The following is a 14,947-nucleotide window of genomic DNA, read 5'->3' as shown; positions in this document are numbered from 1 at the left end:
TATCATACATAGCACCATAAACAAATACAAATAAAAACCAAAATATAATATGATAGAGATAGTGTAAGTCAGTTTCCTTCCCATAATTTAAGGATAAATAAGTGAATTTTGATATTTTTTGTTACAATAACTCTTCATTCCAAACTGTTGGTGAATCTCTCTTTTGACTTGCTCCAAAAGACATATTATTTTGGCTTTGGATTTACTTTTACAAAATGAAGTTTCCTAGCTTCATGATAAACTACATACTTTATTTCCAAGGGACTCAATCAAACAGGATACTGTATATCCATGTTTCACTTCCTAAAAATTCCTTTAGATGTTTCTGTTTTGTATTTCATCAGAATCAATACAACAGGCCACTGGGAAAGACACCGCTTGAAGCTGGCTTCCTAACGAGATGAATTTGTCCTTTAAGGACAAACATGGCTCTTTGAAAACAGAATTTAACAAAGTTAATGAATGAAAAATATGGATGATGGAATGCAGATACATCATTACTACCTCAGTATTTATAAGCCGAGAATCATCTATACTGGGGAGACGTCCTCTTCTACTTAGCTTGCAGGCAAGTCTGTTGCATAACACAATTTTAATAACATTTGGTTTTATAGTACAACCTGCGTTTTTATTAGAGGATATCCACTCAAGCTGAAATAACAAAAAATAGATCCACTGATTTTTTTATTCCACGGCTAGTCTTTTTAAAGGATATAAAATGTTGAAATGACTCTTCTTTATTATATATGTGTGCCCATATGTCTTAGAAATTTAAACGTAATAGGACACGGTGATACGTTTGGGAAGGAAAAAAGGCACTTGCAAGCCGTTATTACAGATGCTATGGATTATGGGCAGGGAGCTCAGTGGGAGGAAGGGAAAAGGGGACAGAGAATTCCAAGCTATCCCTGGTTCCTTCTAAGATGCGCAGATGTTTGGGGCAGATTTTCCAATTTGAGCTGCTTTGGTGGTGCCGCAGGGCCTCCCCCTGCTGGGCTCATCTGTCACGACGCCTCTCGCGCTTGTTTTCTGCACCCAGGGTTTACGGAACTACTTTCTTTTGTCTCTTTCTGTTCGAGGTTCATTACCCTTTGACAGAGAGTCCTCCTGGTCAGGGCTGAAAATGGACGGAGGCTAGCTCTCTCGGGAAGGGCCTCATCTCCTCCACCAGAAATACCTTATTCCATTGCCCAAACAGCTCACCAACTGCCTCTCCTGCCTTCCGTTAAACCTGTCAGATCCCAGTCCTCCCGTCTCTCACACTCCAGGAACACAGCTCAGGCTCTCCAAGTCGTCCCACTGAAGCCCTTTTTGCAAAGGATAGCAGCCCACCTTTTCCCCTGGAGGTGAAACTCACAAGTTAGCGCGCGCGTGCACGTACACCTCTTCACAAATGATATCATCATCTCCAATCCCTTGACCCTTTTAATATTCTCCTTGTAGTTTTGGAATGGCCTGACTGGTTCTCTGATATCCCTTTTAAAAATATGCATTTTGCTTTGGCACTTCTCTTTGGAATTCCAAATATAATATATTGCTGTGACTTAGCTGGAATTTCCAATTTAGCATTGTGTTACACTGTATTAGAAAAGGTTTTATACTTCTGTTGGAAGAGAAGGGGAGAGATTAGTTACAGGCACACACATAAAAGGCCAATTACCTAATAGGAATGTTGAAAATTAGGCAATTTTAAATTATACACAAAACACAGAGATGTGTGAGACAAGAAACTACCTGGAAGCCACATGTCCACCTCACCTCCCATCTGCACTCCGACAAGCTATTCCTCGCCATTCATAAGGGCAACGGGGATGGGCCATTTTAGTCCGACATAGTCTTAGGAAATCAACTTCCTTTGCTATGAAGAAACATGAAGGTGATGGTTTTAAAAGATGGTTTTTCCCACATCAGACTGCCCATTTCAAAATGTTAAAAGTAGCTAAACATTTGGTCTTATAGTACATTTATAGTACAAAATGCATTCCTGTGTGTAATTGTATCTTTTCTTAAAGAAAGTTTAGGCATAGGCATGGTTAACGGGTTCTTTATCCACCCCATCTCTAAAATTAGAACCCTCCACTTCCGTCCTCCTCTCTGGGTCATTCTTCCTGACATCCGATCATTTCCCAAGTACAATCAATTCTCTGCTGGTTCGATGGCTGGCATCTTAGAACATTAAAATTAGGAACGGTGTGGCCAGATTGTCATCTTAATCCTGAAATATTTTCTGAAGCAAATGTGAGGGAAAAAACGAGCACATTCACAAATAAGAAAGACTAATGTCTATAAAGTTTCTCCAGCTTTGTCATCTGCAGAAAATACTTATTTTGCAGCTTAGGGTTTTCTGTCAGTTGGAGTAAAGGATCACTGTTAACTGCTTTTCTCAGCTCACACAGGCAGTCATTTGCCCTGTTTTCTGTGATTATACTGCTGTTACTAGCACCTCCTGTGCTGTATTTTAATTGCTGTGTTAAATGGCGTCTCTCTTACTGTAAGAGAGAACTCCTTAAGGTTAAGGGTCTTACTCACCTTTGTGTCCCCGTGTCTAAGGACAATGCTTAGAACAAAGGACCAATAAATGCTGAGTGAATGAATAAGCAGTTGAATGAATAAATGAACGAAAACTAGGATGAAATCAAATATGATTTACTTTTGTCAACATTTTGAATCTTACTGTAATTTTTTTAATGTGTCTGTCTCGTCTTGACTGTGAGTCCTAGACGGTATGAATCTTTTCTTGCTTATTCCACCAACTTCAGCATTTAGCATTGTACCTAGTGCCTAAAATATAGTAGCTGCTCAGTTACTGTTTGTAAAATGAAGAAGTGAACGCATTAATTTATGAGATGTGCAAGAATTAGTACCCTGCGTAGTCTGTGTCTCATGCTTTCATTATGTTTACTCTTGTCCTCATTTTTGGGGGACTTGAAACTGTAGTTGAAATCCAAAAAAAAAAAAAAAAAAAAGGACCTTTGGGAGTCATTTCTCTTTACTGCATCTAAAATATCAATTTTGTTTTTTAAGATAATAATGTTTGCTTTGCCTTTCCTTTCGTTCCTTTCTGTCCTTTTCTTCTCTTTCCTTCCTTTTTTTTTTCTTTCTCTGTTCTTTTTCTTAAGTAACCCAGATCTTGAATGAAGACCATGTTAACCAGTGCACTCAGGATAAGTCTTTATGGAACTGATACTTTGGTTTATAAGCTCCATCGTCTTTGTCCAGTTCATGCTGCTGGTGTTGGATGACTTCATGAAAATGCCTGAGGTGGACAGATAAAAGGACTACAGAGCAAGGTCATGACATGGGCTTCCATCCTGAATAATACTTGTTGCAGAATGTCCCTGGCATTAGGTAAAAATAGATAAAATATAGCATTTTCAAAGCCCTAATCTTATATCAGCACAAGTGCCCTGCTCTTGTTTTAACCCTGGCTTGGCAACAGATTACAAAAGGAAGAAATTGCTCTTTCTTGTTCACAAGACAGATCTAGTCTGCATATATCAAAAGACCAGCTCTCTTTTGCAGCCTCTGGACCACTCTCAGGCCTACAGTCTGCTTCTCTGTCCAAAAGACAAAAAAGCAAAACAAAACAAAACAACAACAAAAAAAAACCCCACAACAACAACACTGGGAGGATGAACTTTTCAAATCAGACTTTTACGGGTAGTTGAAAATTTAGTTTGCCCCCAACTGGGAAAAGAAAAAATTAGCCTGTAAAACAGGAGTACAGAAAAAATTTTAACATAAAAAACTTGCTAAATGTGTCATGCTCTATTGTACAACAGAGCAAAATGAGATGAGCGTATTAGTGGCAGTTGAGACAAATGGCTTTTCAAATGCAGTTTTTTTATGAGAGTAATTTAGGAAGTGCCGTGTAAGAGTCATTAAGTACAAAATCCCATAACCGTCAATGTGAGTTGTATTCTGTTTTTGTTTGGCTCGCTGAGTGACGTAGCATTCCTTAAATCTGATAAAGAAACTCTTTTGGAGGCTAAAAAGAGAGGGCATTAAAACATACTCTCCAGGCAGCACCGGGTTTCCTGGGAAAAGGGGTCCCTAAAACAACCTTTGCCTGCCTCACTGAGGAGACAGGGAGAAATCAGAGGAAGCCTTTGCTTCCAACCCGTGATGGAATAAAATCAAGAACCTCCTGTGAGCCAGCCGCCCGCTGCCCCTGGGAAAATCAAGAGTGTGGGCAGGAGTAGTGAGCTGGTGGGAGATGATTCCAAGCAGGGAGGCAGGAGCCAGAAATGCAGCTTGAATCATCTGACTGTGAAAAAAGGAAAGATGAGCCCCAGCGCAGCTGTGGCTTGAAGTCTCCGGCGGGATGACATCAGTTGTTGTTTTGGGATGGACTGAAAAGGCAAAAAAAAAAAAAAAAAAGAAAGGCAAAAATAGGCCTCTTTCCCCCTCGCCTCTCTCTGCTGGCCTGAAAAGTTATGGTGTATGAAGTGGGACCCTTTGTAAGTACTTGTAGGAAGGTCTCACCAACTCCAGGGGATTTAAAAACCAACAAAACACACTCTAAATCCAAGATCTTGGGGGAAGAACATTTTTGCGGGTCCCTGTTTATGGGATACACGATACCTGGTACCGTGTGGCCAATTTAACCTGGCTGGATACTTCCTATGTGTGACTCACTTACGTGCATTTTAAGTTTAATCACATGACTTGCCCTCAGAATTAAGCCCTAACCCTTCATGCTCATTGTCTACCAGCATCCTTCTCATTCTTTTAGCAGTACTTCTCCAACCCTGCACAGAAAGAGATGGCCACATGGTCGAATCTTCCCGCAATTCTTTCATAGAAATTTTCTCTGGTAGCCGCTTAGTTCCTCTGACAACTGGCCATGGTTGTCTCAACTCTAAGCCTTTGCTCCTGAGTGTGTTTTCATCTGGGTTTCCAGTTGTCCCTCGGGATTCTGCCACATTGAGCTGGGCTTCTTACCGTTTGGGTCGAGTCACCCTTCCCTAGTCTTCCTCAGCCCTACCCCGCTCACACGAGTGACCCCTTCTCTGTACTGTAGCCTCCACACCGCCCTCCGACCACTGTCTCTGCCCTCCTCTGGTGCTGCGCATTTTCTCCAGGCCATTCTGGTCTCCTTGGCTGCAGATTCCATTGTATCCATCACAGAGTTTTATTTGTTTTTATGGAATTTTTATGTGCTGTGTGGCAACATCTGTGATGTTTTATGGGTGAGTGTGTGTGTGTGTATTCACATGCTAGAATAGGAAAGACATTTCCTTTTTGTCTTTTTCTCATTCCAAAGCAATATGCTTTATTCACTCTTGCCCCTACTCTTGGCAGAAACATCAGTGAACCACCACGAGTAACCCCATTGCCCTATCAGGGGCTGTCGTGGACCGACCCCCTCCGGTCTTGCACCATCCTCTGTGCTGCTCCTCTGCTTGCATAACCCCAGCTGGGACTTGGGGTGGACACAGCTGGCTCAGTGATTGCATGGGGTCGGCAGAATGGGCTGCGTACCCCATCAGTGTCGAGCACTCAAGATGGGCTGGGGCGGAGGAAGAATTTCCGGTTAGGAAAACATGAGCTGATAATTCACCATTCTTCTATGTGTAATGAGGTCAAATCCATGTAAATGTCATGTCATCCAGTTTATGGGATTGTATTCATTTGTTCATTCATTCGCTCAGTTCTTCATTCATTAACTCATCTGTCATATACTGGGATCTTGTCTGTGTGAATACATTCAGGAGGGAGGTGTAGAAATTATCTGTTGCCATCACAATGCTGCACTGCAACTAACCAGAAAACCTAGTAGCGTACAACCACAACCATATAAGCTTTTATTTAATGCATGAGTCTGTGAGCCAGAGGGGTGGGTTTTCTTGTCTGAGCCAGGCTTGACTGGTCTCAGTGGAGCTCACTCATTTATCTGTCATTAGCTGGTGGTTCAACAGGGGACCAGATGGTCTAGGATGGCCTTGGCCAAGACAGGTGAGATAGCTTGGATTTCGTTCATATGGTCTCTCCTCCTTCAGCAGGCTTACCTGGCCTTGACCACATGATGGTGAGGACCCAAGACAATGATGGGAATGGACAAGACCTCTTGAGTCACGGCCTCAGAAATGGCACAAAGCCCCTTCTGTCCTACTCAATTGGCCAAAAGAGTCTAAAGGAGAGCTCAGGTTCAAGGTAGCCATGGAATAGATGGGGAATAAACTCCTTAAGGGAGGAACTGCAAAGTCACATTCAAAGCACATGGATTCAGGAAGGCCACGCGGGGCACCCATGCACCTAGTAGGGGACAGTGGGAGCCAAGACTTTGCATTACCTTATATATCTGCCTTTCCTCATCTATCACATATGCAAGTTGTTTGCAAAGTTGAACTATGTCTCGTGGTGAAGTTGTGAACTTGCCTTTTTTTCAGAATCTAAATGTAGAGATGAATGTATCCAACACCTTTTGTCCATTTCCTTTTGTATAACCCTCATGCCAAGTTCAGGGTTTTTTTATTTTTAAGTACAAGGAGATAGACAGGTAAACCCCAAGTTTAGAATATAGTGCAACAAAGTCTACAAAATGAGAAGGAGGAAGAAGGATGTAGGAAAGAGGCCAATAAACAATTCCCGCGCTTCGTTTCTTCCCCTTTCCCACCAGTGCACACAAAGACACTCGTTGTGGAGATCTCAGTCATGTTCAAGATTTGCCTGGGTGGCTACTCCTGAGATGCGGGTCTGAGCAGTTGGAAGTCAGGTCCTGTCTGCAGAGGTGATGTGAATGCATGTATTCTTTCTCCGGTAAAGAAGATGCTTTGGAAACTCAGCTCTTATTGAAAACATCAAATGCTTCTCTGGGTCTTCAGGGAAGACTCTTCTGAGTTACTTTTTGTTTTGAAGTCAGTAACGGGCACTGAGCTTCACTTCAGTTTCTCGTTCTGCATTTGTCACTTGGTCTTATTAGATTTCTGGACCTCACTTGTCTGTCTGATTTAGACTCCTGTCAACTCCCAAGGCAGAGATGGCTGCCTGCTGTATTTTACAGAACTTAGTAAATCCTAGCTGTGGGTTTATGTCCATGAATCTTACACTTTCTCATCCTGCAACTCAGAACTTTCAGCATCATACTAATCACCTCTCAAAAAAGTCAATTGCTGCTTACCTTTGGGTGTTGTCACAGGAAAAGAGCCAATTAGAACTTCTCAATGGCAGTTCCCTTGGTCTCTGATTTTCCTTAGCATGGAAAATGAAGATGAGAAGGGAAAGGACTGCATGGTTGAAGGGACTAGCTAACCCTGAAGAAGTGTTCTAAACTCTTGAGTCACAATCTGCTTGTCCCTTTTTGAACTCCCAACAGGATCCTATTTTCAGGAGAAATAACTAAAATTGAAAAGGATTAGAACTTTCTAGCTGTAAGGGTCTCAAATTACTGGAATGGCATTGCAGCAGCATTTTCTTTATAAATATTTAAGAATAAGGTAGACAAACTCATGTTTGCTGAACTGGATGGGTTCTGTGATGCTGCTTACCAGAAAACGTTTTTTTGAGATGATCAGTTTTTCTTACTTCTTTGCCTTTGACACATTCATTTTGGTTTAAGTCCACTTGCTTAACAAAGAGTGTACGTGAATTTGTGTATGGTTGGCCCGCCATATCTATGGTTCTGCATCCGTGGATTCGACCAAGCATGGGTCAAAAATGTTAAAAAAAATTCCAGAAATTTCCAAAAAAAAAAAAAGTTGAATCTGCTGCACACTGGCACCTATTTTTATACACTGTATTAGACTTAATCCAGAGATGATTAAAGTATATGGGAGGATGTGCATCGGTTATGTGCAAACACTCTGATGTTTTATGTAAGTACTTGAGCATCTGTGGATTTTGGTAACCGCAGGGGGTCCTGTAAAATAATGCCCCCTGGATACTGAAGAGCGACTGTACATACATACATGTGACATTCAGATTAAGAAATAAAGCCAAAGTATATTCTGAAAACCCCTGGTTCAAACCCTTTATTTTACAAGCAAATAAACAGAATCAGACTGGGGAAAAAACATCTTGCACAACACCTAGCTAGTTGTGAGGGGTGTCCTGGCCCTCAGTGCACTCATATGGCACAAATTGTAGAGACACGCTCTTATGCATGGAATGGCTGAGAAGTGGCGGAGGCATTATCCAGAAACTTGTACTCTAGTTTGTTGGAAGTAATGCCAAGTGCAGCTACCTGCAGACAGACTTGACATAGAGGCACAGCCAGCTGAAGGAGGAGGTACGGCATGTCCTGTCTACGTGACATGATTTAGACTCTAAGTGTCTCTTTCCAGTCCAAATATATTCCCATTATTACTGGAGCCATCATGCTTCCCAGTTTTCTGAGATAATCCTATTTTATCCCTATTATCTTGGCATGATTCACTTTCACTTTAAAAAGTGTCCCTGTTTAGACAATACATTCCCAACATAGTGGGGAATGACACCATTTCTATTTTTTTATAGTAGTTTTTTTCTTTTAAAATTTTTATTTATTTTTAGTTGAAATATAAATTAATTGAAATGTTGATTTACAATGTTGTGTTAGTTTCAGGTGTACAGCGTACTGATCCAGTTATACGTACATATCTATGATTTTTCAGATTCTTTTCCATTATAGGTCACTACAAGGCACTGAATAAGGTTCCCTGTCCTCTACAGTAGGTCCTTGTTGTTCATCTGTTTTATATATAGTAGTGTGTGTCTGCTAATCCCAAACTCCTAATTTATCCCTTTCCCTTTTTCCCCTTAAAACCCTTATGTTTATTGAAAGCAATTAGCAATACAGGGCTTAATGAGTGTGAGGGAGATAATGAGAGACAGTCTTTCAGAGAAAAATCACAAGGCCACCAAAGACAAACTCCTGCCACCTTCCACTGGTGCCAGTGCCAATTCCAGTGTGAAGACTGGTCACCTGGCAGGTGGTGAGGGGCCAATAGAATGTTTATTGCTCAACTGCTTTAGTAGACAGTTGCGTCCTCATTCTGTAAGGGAAAAAGCCAATACAAGCTTAAAAGTACCACAGAGCCTCAGGAATATTTTTTTTCTTGTAAAAAATTTCCTTAATGCTTTAATTGTTACTTAATAATCACCCTTTGAAAAAAATCATATATATATATATATTCAAAATTAAAACCACATTAAAAAGCAAAAAAAAAAAAAAAAAAACCCCAAACCCCCCCACATTTTGAACAAATCAGAACTAGACTCAGATATGGCAATGGTGTTGAAATTACCACTGGGAATTTAAGATAACTGTAATTAATATGCTAAGGGCTTTAACAAATAAAGTAGAATGCAAGAAGGAAGACAAACACTAACTTGAAAGATATCTGTTCCCCCATGTTCATCGCAGCATTATTATAATTGCCAAGACATGGAAACAACCTCAGTGTCCATTGATGGATGAATGGGTAAAGAAGTTGTGGTACATATGTACAGTGGAATATTATCAGCCATAAAAAATGAGGACATCCTACCATGTGCAACAACATGAATGAACCAAGAGGGCATTATGCTCAGTCGGACAGAGACAGACAGATACTATCTGATCTCACTTATGTTTGTTGTTTTTTTAGATTCCACATATGAGTGAGGATGGAGAGTTCCGTGAATAATATTCTGGACTGTTCCCGTAACTCTACAACTAATATATGAAATTGAATCTAATATTTTATTGCTCTGGAAAAGAAAAACTTCTAATTAAAGATTCTTACCCAACTCTGAGACTGTTGGTGTATAGAATCCTATCACCTCCTAGAGGAAAGTCTCTAAAACATGTATTTTAAATCTTCTTATGCCTGCAACATGCAAAAACATTTTTACACGTTGAGGGCCATCTCCATCTTGGACTTGCAGGGATGAGGCAACAAAGCACCGGCCAATATTCACAACATATTTAAACTTGCTGTGAAATTCTAAGTAACTGGGATCCTCAGTTATTGAGTTTCAGGTCTTTCCAACAATGCATGATGAAGCCAGTCTTAAGTTTTTCATTCACCTATTTATTTGACAATTTGCGCATGACATAGAAGCCTCCATGTTAATTTTTTTCACTACTTACCGTAACACTTGTACATGGATTTACTTTAGTTAGTACATGTATCAAGTTATTTCTAACAAAAATCTGCATGGTTCAAGAAAGCCAATAACTTTAACATAGCCAGAAAATGTTACTGCCTAAAATGTTTAAAAAAAAAAAAGTTTTAAATATAAATCTACCATTACTTCTTCCAAAAAAAGAGAAAACTTTAAATATTATTTTATCTTAACACATTAGTTGAGTTTTGTTGTTGTTCTGTTTTGGTTTGTTTGTGTGTTTAATTAGAAGTTTTTCTTTTCCAGAGCAAAAAGATATTAGATTCAATTTCATATATTAGTTGTAGAGTTACAGGAACAGTCTGGAACATTATTCAGGGAAATCTCCACCCTCATTTATACATAGCCCCAGAGATAAAATCTTCTTGTTATAAACTCAGACTTAACTCCCTTGACTTCAGTTAAGAGTTGATAAGATTGTTAACTTCAGTGTGACAGGCCAGGCCCAGTTTGATTTACTCTGTGACTCAGGTTGCTAGCATAGAGGAAAGTTGATTTGACTCGTTTTGGTTGCCTCCTGAGAAGGTTTTCCTGACTTCACTCCTAGCCAAGCATCTGAGCCACTTTCTTTCCCTGGTTGTTTTCAAGCATGCTACACTGACAGCATTATCAGTACATCTTTTCCCTCTTTTCCAGGGCCACTGCTATTTCATTCCACCACTATATGAAAGCATCAAGTCACATGAGGGTTTTCCCCCATTTCCCCTGGCCTTTTTCCTCAGCACTGGATCTTCTGGGACTTTACCAAGACTATGATGACGCTGCCATTTGCATGTGGATGGTATGACCATGCTGTAACTAACTTTGCTAAGCTCTAATTAACTTCTCCCCCTTCTTTTCTGATCTCAAAAGCAACCTAGACTTGAAAAAAAAAAAAACCCCTAAAACACTATGAAATATGGGATGTAAAAATGGAAAGTCATCCACTATTCTAAGCCCTGGGAAGTTTTATGTAAATTATTATAGAATATTTTCCTACAAAAATACTTTAAAAGGGATTCTACTATATATATATACTTTTTACTACTTGAATTGTCCATTGTGCCCATTGTGGTCCTATAGAATACATACAAAGTTATAAAATTTGTTACTCCCTGAGAGGGTGTAGGTTTGTTTAATAATTCTTCACTGTGGTTCATTTGGATTGCTCTTTCCCTTTCCAAATATGTTCACTAATTTTCTGTTACAAGAGGACACCTAGTTTCAGGAGGGAGATTTCTTCATTGAATTCTGTATTAAGACATAGTGTTAAAAAAAATACATGCACACACACAAACACATGCTCTATATTAAAATACTTAATAATTGGTTCAACATAAGTATTGACGAATCAAAACAGATGTCAGCCCTAAGAAATCTCTTTTCGACAGAAATTTCCACTAAGATATATTAACTCATGCACAAACATAAGAGAGACAAACTTTTTATACAACAAGCACAACTTATATGAAAGGTAACTACCCAAAGGTAATATATGACATAATTGGCTTTCTCAACTTTTTCCATTACACTTTCTCCTAATGCTCATCCTTCTCTTTGAATAAACCTTGGCTGTATATGTAAGTTTTATATTTAGCTTCAGCTTCATGCTTACTCTGGTTTCCAGACCAAAACTCTTTAAATACTAGTCAACTGATTTCTTCTGTTTGAGAACTTTGTTATTTTGGGCAGTGGTTCTCAGGAGCTTGATGTGGAAACAGGGTCACTGCAGACGTAATTTGTTAAGATGAGGTCATTAAGTTGGGCCCTATTCCAACATGACTGGCATCCTTAGAAAAAGGGAAAATTTCCACACAGACACACACACAGGAAGGACACCATGTGAAAATGAAGGCAGAATTCAGGGTGATTTTTGGACAAGTCAAGGAATGCTAAATGGTTGCCAGTAATCCACTAGAAGTTTTGGTACTTTGTTGCTGTTTCCTGCTTGGTTAGGTTCCATTTAAAGAGGGTTACAACATAGTAGGGAGGGTATAGCTCAGTGGTAGAGCATCTGCTTAGTATGCACGAGGTCCTGGGTTCAATCCTCAGGATCTCCATTCAAATAAATAAGTAAGCCTAAGTACCTACTCCTCTTTCTAAAAGAGAGGGTTACCTAAGATACATGTTAAAGATGGAAGCTGAGAGAAATAAAGATAGAACTTTAACTCATTATTTTTCTCATAAAGCTCCTTCGTCTCTCTTTATCTTCTAAGTTATTGTGTTAGGTGTTGTTTTCTCTCAATACTGTCTTAAACTTTCTCATCTTCCATTTTTACCCATCAGTGTCTGCTCCCCAGGAGGTCATTTCAGCATCTGCTACTCAGATGCAACAAATCATTTTCCTCTTTTCAACTGAAGGAACCTCATTGTTTTTGGCATGACGTATTTTTTTAGCTCACACACCCCTGACAATTTTTTTGGAACCACTGCATGGCATGATTGTGACTCCTCTTCATTTGCAGCCATCATCCTGCCCACTTGCTTCCATTTATCATTTATTTCAAATCCTGTCCTTTTTAATCCATGTAAGCAGAGTTTGATTTTCCCAAAAAGTCTAACTTAAAACATATTCTCCAACCTCCTGCTTACAACATTTCATATAAACATTATTGTGTTATTCTGAACTTTCTTTTCCCCCAGACATATAATTCCAAACATTTACTCTGAAAACCACTTTTAACTCATTTTTGTATTATATAAACACACACACATATAAAATATACATATTATATAATGCATATACTATTTAACGTGTATATAATGTGTAATATTGCATGTATACACAAAATATAATGAAATATATATATTAATATTTGGACAAACAAGATTATTTCAACATTAAAGGAGATTAGGATATTTCCTATTTCCTTTTTCTGCCATTTTATAAAAAAAGAAACTAAACCAGAATGTAGCATTTGTGAGATAGTTTTGTGTATATGTGAGGTGCAGGAGGAGGAGAAAAGGAAAAAAGATGGGGGTTTAAGATAAGTGTTGAGGAAGGGAGAGCAGGAAGTCAACTCAATGGCTGAGAAAAGGTCACCTAGGAGGAACTGAAAGCATCAGAGTCTGAACTCCCATCTCCTGTCATCAAGTCCTGTTTTTTTCCCACTACACTACAGCTCTGGAAATTCCTATCTACAGTAAGGGGAATTACTGAGGGAAGACTTGAATTTTCCCCAGCAACGAGAAATGTTAACAGTTCACAGGAGTAGTGGACCCGTTCTTTTTTCTGGATTGATACGGTTGCATGTGGCCAGCACACGGCTCAGAGCTAGACATGTCAAATCTGTTTTGTTTCTGATGCTTCAAGGAATCTGCTTTAATAGTAAAGAAGGTCCCTTTGTTTTTGCTTAAAGGATGAACCCAGACAGAAAGATTTGCAGAATTTTGCAGGGATTTGTGGAGTCTTTTGGAATATATTGTATCCATAACAATGCCAACCCAGAAATGGGCATTGCTTGACTCCATTTTGTTTGGAAAATTAGAATTTTGTCTCTGTAGAAAATACATACGAATCAAGTATAAGTGCTAATGATTGAGAAGAAATGATGAACCTATAGTTTAGACTCAAACATTTTGGAAGCTTTTGTTTTTACAGAAATCCAATTTTGAAAATCAAAAGTAAAATTAAGCTAATCAGCATTTTAAAATCTGATTGAAACAGAAGTTTCACTCTCTTAAGAGAGATATAACTGTAGACATTCCAGCTGTATGCTAATAATCAAACATTATCAAAAAAACTTCTTGAAAGAACTCTACTTAGCCATGCTGTTCTCATTACTTTCAAGTTATTTTCTAAAAAAGAGAGTAATAAAATCATACACCTTCAAGTATTTCAAATTCAACTGTCCTTCGCTGATTGGTAGACACCAGAAAGTTTTACATTATCAATTAAAACATAATAGGCATCTATTCCTATATATATATATAGAAGTATTCAACTTTTTTTGCATATTTTTTCTAGGAGAGATGTTATAAACAATGGAAGAGAGAAGATTAAGGCAGATCAATGAATGTAAATGGCTTATTGAGGTTCCATGTCAGGACAACTTATTGAAGACTATTATAACTTTTTCTTTAGTCCAGGAAAACACAGAAGTATTTGCGACTTATTTCTGAGAAATGAGTTCAACTTATGATAAGTATGACACAAATACTAGATTTCTAGATACCAGTAGTCTTTGCTTTGTCCACAGGTGTGGGGTCATAAAAATGATGATGTATTTTGAAATTGTGCAAAACGATCCTAATGATCAATGGGAAAAATTATGACTGTTCCATGATCTTTAAACATTTTTTGTCAAAACATGAAGAACTCCCTTACCATTGCTTATAAATGTATGGGGAAAAGTACGAAAAAAAAAAAAAACCCAGTAATACTAATATTTATTTAGTACATTGTCATTTAAAACATTACAACATTGAGAAGTAAGAGTTGTATTTCTCGGCGGGTAGATATAGCTCAGTGGTAGAGCGTGTGCTTACCATGCATGAGGTCCTGGGTTCAATCCCCAGCACCTCCACTAACAAACAAATAAATAAATTTGAATGAATGAATAAATAAACCTGATGACCCCTCCCCCCAAAAGGAGAGAAAAATATTTCTAAAAAGGTACAAAACAAAACAAGCAAAAAAGTGTTGCATTTCTTTGCAAAGGGGTATCTAGAGTAGTTTGAACAATGTTTGCCTTTTCCTTCTCGTTCTAAAACTCACGTTACGGAGAGAGTATCTTTTCCACGCCTTGGTGACTTGTCATGGTCCTTTCCAAGTGTGTACCAGTTTCCAACATTTGCTCTTCTGTGTTTTCAGTGTCATAAAATATCCCCTAGAGTACCCATACTGGGAATTTTTCTGCCTGTGTGACTTCTTCTGGGA

At 38.8% G+C, this 14,947-nt stretch overlaps 1 non-coding gene across 1 annotated transcript; it reads left to right on the top strand.

The window, feature by feature from the left end:
- Window positions 1-14,521: 14,521 nt before the first annotated feature.
- TRNAG-ACC (transfer RNA glycine (anticodon ACC)) lies at window positions 14,522-14,594 on the top strand. The gene has a single exon. It is a non-coding gene; the product is annotated as a tRNA-Gly (tRNA).
- Window positions 14,595-14,947: the final 353 nt, after the last annotated feature.

The sequence above is a fragment of the Camelus bactrianus genome, chromosome 2 (genome assembly GCF_048773025.1).
Source record: "Camelus bactrianus isolate YW-2024 breed Bactrian camel chromosome 2, ASM4877302v1, whole genome shotgun sequence".
NCBI classification, from domain to species: Eukaryota; Metazoa; Chordata; class Mammalia; order Artiodactyla; family Camelidae; genus Camelus; species Camelus bactrianus.
The sequence above is the reverse complement of the archived record's forward strand: the minus strand, read 5'-3'. Positions and strand labels throughout refer to the sequence as shown.